Here is a 5,080-nt window from a genome sequence, read left to right as displayed (position 1 = left end):
CTAAGAAATATTTTAGGAAACAACTAGTGATTAATTTATTAGTCAATTTTTTAAATTATATTTATTATTATTTTGAAGATTTAAATTGTTAATAATTTTATTGCTGTTTAAAATTTAAATTAATGATTTGTATACTAGTTGTCAACAATTTTATCAAGATGCATGCTTTTATAAAATAAAATTATTTTCATAGATCTTTATAAGAAAATGGCCAATTTGTATGAAAGCAACATATTTGTTAGGATTTTATTGCTTAATTAATATTTTAATTTTTCATTTAATATTTTATGCAAATAAATACGATTCTCCTCTATAGAATAACATTAAAATATCTATGCCCAATATGACGAAAGAAAATAACTTACTTCGTCATATCCTGTGTATGAAAAAATCCTATCTTAGAAAATTTAAATTTAAAGGTGATTGATTAAGTAGAATATGGTCAGTTGGGTCAGTATCTAAAATAATTTTCTTTATAAATCCTTTTATTTATTTTCTTTATCAATGATATCTAAATTTATGTTGTTGGTGATTAAAAGTCAATATTTACTTAAAATTTATTATTTTAATCTTAAATTGGTAATAATTTAATTGCTATTTAAGACATAAGTCGTTAAGACCAGTTATTAACTATTTAGTCGAGAGGCATGTTTTTATTAAATAAAATATTTTTTATACGCACACATTTGCTTAGAATTTCTTTCCTTCAAAATTATTCATAATCTTTTCTTCAATTAATATTTTATGCAAGTGAATACTATCCTCCCCTTTTGAATAAGATTAAAAATATCTTTGCATAATATGATGAAATAAAAGAAAGTACTTCCTTACTTCCTGTGTATGATAAGACCCTCTCTTAAAACGTTTAAATGTAAAGGCCATTTATATAGTAGAATGTGAGTTATCATTATCTAAGTTTATTTTCTTTCGAAATTATTCATTTATTTTCTTTTTTTATCAATTTATTTTTTTACCACTAATATCTAAATTAATTTTATTGAGATAAAAAGTCAACATTTACTTAAGACTCAATATTTTAGACTTAAATTAGAAATAATTTAATTACTATTTAAGATATAAATTTGTTACACCGATGAGCCATTACATTATGACCACCCTGCTAATAACATGTAGGACCACCTTTAGCCTTCAAAACTGCTAGCACCCGCCGTGGCATTGATTCCACAAGGTGCTGACAGGTAGTCTGAGGTATCTGAGGCTCACCAATTGGTCCCTCACATTGCGAGGGGGTAGCGTGGCAGCACGAATTTGGCTTTCCAAGTAGGACCACAAATGCTCTATTGGATTAAGGTCAGGTGAATTTGGGGGCCAAGACATGACTTGAAAGTCACTGGAATGTTCCTCGACCCAATCCATGACGATTCGATCCCTATGACATGGTGCATTATCCTGTTGGTAAACGCCATCCCCATCAGGAAAAACTGTTGCCGTGAAGGGGTGAACTATGTTCAAGTAGCTTACAGACGTCAGGGATTGTTTTATGAGGATTATGGGTCCTAATGTGCGCCATGAAAACATTGTTCCTGAGCGAGAAACCATGAAAACCTGGGAGAGCCCATTGTTATAGATGGAGGGTGGTCATATTGTAATGGCACTTCTGTGTAAATATTAGTTGTTAACGATTTTGTCGAGAGGTGTGCTTTTATTTATTGAATTAGTTATTATGGTACTATGTAAGCAAAATATCCAATTTGTCCAATCCACCCATATATCTGATTAGGTCTTTATTGCTTAATTAATATTTTAATTTTTCAATTAATATTTAATGCAAGTAAATATGATCATTCATTTATAATAAGTTTAAAAATATCATTACAAAATTTGATGAAAAAAGAACTAATTTCGTTACTTCTTGTGCATGAGAAGACCAGTTCTAAGAATACTTTAATGTAAGCCATTAATTTTGTAGAGTAAGTCAGATATCAATATCTAAATTTAATTTCTTCAGAAATCCTTTATTTATCCTCTTTAGCAGTGAATGATATCTAAACTTATCTTATTGGAGATAAAAAGTCAATATTTATTCAAAACTTATTATTCTAGACTTAAATTGAAAGTAATTTGATTTCTATTTGGCATATAAATTGGTAATTTGAATTTGAATTAATTGTTAACAATTTTACAGAGGCTCATGCTCTTATATAATAAAATAACTTTTAGGAATCTTTGTAAAACAAATACCTAATTTGTCCAAGCAACGCATATATTTGTTTAGGAATTTATTGCTTATTTACTACTTTGATTTTACAATTAATATTTTATGCAAGTAAATTTTATTCTTCCCTTTAGAATTTGATTAAACAATGTCTTTGCATTATATGATGAAACGTACTTATCCACTTTATCTTATGTTTGAAAAGACCCTCTCCAAGAATATTTAAATTCAAATGGCATTGATTTAGCAGACTAATTCATTCATCAATGATATCTAAATTTATTTTCTTAATACACATTTTATTGGAGATAAAAAGTCAACAATTTATTTAGAAAAAGAAGAAAAGTTTCGAAGCAATTCTCACGCACTCTTTATTTCTCTCTGATTCTCTTGACAGAGGTCAAATTCATTTTAGCTGATTAACTGCTTTTTTTAGAGATTAACTGTCTTTGATTTAATGATTTCCGTGACATTAAATTTTTTTCTTGGATTTCTTCTTTTCTCTTTCTGTCACCCAATTAAATCCTCCGACATTCTTTTCCTGCATTTTTCTTTTTTCATTTGAGGACATGTTATTTTGTTGCAAAAAATCTTTGTTTTCAGATAGCATTATTTAAGGTTTTATTCCTTAAGACAGTTTTATTAAGATTTCATATTAAAAAAAATTATGAGATAGAGTAATGTAAATTTTATTTCTCATCTAATTTTAATACAAGGAATAAATTTAATTAAGCATGTAAATCTCAAACTAATAAGAGATAAGTTTTTTTGTACAGTATTCTTTCAACACTCAGATTTCAAAAATTTACTCTAACCATGTCTAATTTCTTACAGATCACTTCTCTGCCTTTGGTTCAGATCAAAGTGATTTTTTTTATATTTATAGAACATATATTTTTAAATTAATATACTGCTTATCAATTTTCTTCATTTGCGTATTTTAAAAGTTATAAGTCATGCAGTTCTACGTTTTTATGAATAAAGTTATTATTTTTGTTTTTATATAAGTTCACAAAAAGATTTTTATGAAGTTGAAGAATTGGAAAATACTCTGTTAATGTTTTTTTTTTGCTCTTACGTATTGTGAACTTGTTTCCATTTTATTAATTACATCGTATTTAATTTCTGAAATAGAACTATTTCATTCGAATGTTTACGTCTAAATTATTTCAATTAACAAAAGCATTTTAATTATATACTCGAAGGAATTTCATTCTACTGAAGAGGGACCTCCAGTTTGAAAACGTGATATATTTAACGTAGTAGCTCAAAATTATTACTATACTTTCTGAAAGTGGCAATTGTGATATAAAAGCATACGTTTCCCAAAGGTAAAGGGCGACATTTTGCCCTTTGTTACAACTGTACAATAATATTCGTGAATTTATTTCCTTATGCAGATCCTAATTTCATGTTATAATGCTATTAAAATGAATGCTATGAAATCGTTATAATGCTTTTGTAACAATTATCTATTTCTTTTAGTTTATTTATTATAATTATTGATTATTAATAATTGAAAGATTATCTTTTTGACAACTTCGATGCGCGTTAAAATAAAATCTATAATTTTTATTACTCTTATTTTTTTAAAATAAAATTTTTTTTTTCCAAAATAAATGCATATTTACTATTGTCCGACATCAATTGTGAAATGAACACGGAGTAAAACAATTCTGGCAAAATTAGCGTATACTATGGTAATAACATTTCTTGTTAAAAAAAACATAATTCTGGTTAATAAAACCAAAATATACTGTATTTAAATCAATTATTTGGTAGTTTTTTATTCATATGATAACGGTTTGCAGAAGATTTTAGTTTTCAAAATTATTGTTTTTATTACCTCACATTTAGTAAAAAATACGAAACTTAAAAGTAAATTCAACCGAATAATTGGTTTTTATGTCATCCTCTGAGGTATCTTGATAAAATTGCCAAATTTTATCACATATTATAAAACCATATTTTACAGTTAATTTTACCAACCGCATTAAAATACCGTTTTGGTAAGAATTGTCGAGCTTTTGGGCGTTCCCATACAGTTTTCCTTCGTGGAAGAATTGCAACGCTTGTTCATGAAATAATTGAATATAATTATAGATATAAGATATCATAATATTTATAAGAACATTACAATTTGCCGTGCCTATTTTTGGTTTATTTAATAAATTAAGTAAATTTTATCATTATTACTTATTTTTATTAAAAGAAACATTCGTGCAGCAGGTCGTTTTAAGGCAGGGGGGATCATGGTGATCAAGACTGCTCAATTTCATGACCAACAGCATGAATAGGTCAGTGTGATAAGCATTGCGCACAAGCCGCCTTTATTTCTTATATAAATTGGTACCCATTGATTTGAAACAGATTAGGTTTCAATTAACCATTGGCGATCGAATTCCACTGTGTCAGAATGACAACTTAGTGCTTTAAGCATTGTTAAATACTCGTGATCAAACAAACTCAAGAGGAATAACTTCCTAAAACTATGGTAAGGATAAAAACTAGAAACAAATAAAGTTGATAATTCTAAATAAACTCTGAATAACAGTTATATTTTGCATGATATCATTGTACCCTTTTTACTGCATTTTGAGAGAAGCTTTCTGATATATTTTTTAGAAGCACTGAGATCTTTAGAAAGAGATTTTAAATATTTATATCTAGGATTTTTCAAGTGTGGTATTCTAATGCCATAAAACTTTAAAGTAACCGAATAAACCTTTTTAATTAAAATCTAATTTATTTCACCTTTCAAGCAGACGGTTAAAAAAGCTCTACAATATTAAATTATTCTGTTAGTTTATGTAAAAAGTTACCAAATTATATAATTAGTTTAGCAGAAACTAGTTTAAGTAATATAGTTAGTAGACTTTTGGCAGTAAACATTTGAGTATAAGA

The sequence above is a fragment of the Parasteatoda tepidariorum genome, chromosome 11 (assembly GCF_982258835.1).
Source record: "Parasteatoda tepidariorum strain Cologne lab strain chromosome 11, Ptep-v5.0, whole genome shotgun sequence".
Lineage (NCBI taxonomy): Eukaryota > Metazoa > Arthropoda > Arachnida > Araneae > Theridiidae > Parasteatoda > Parasteatoda tepidariorum.
The sequence above is the reverse complement of the archived record's forward strand: the minus strand, read 5'-3'. Positions refer to the sequence as shown.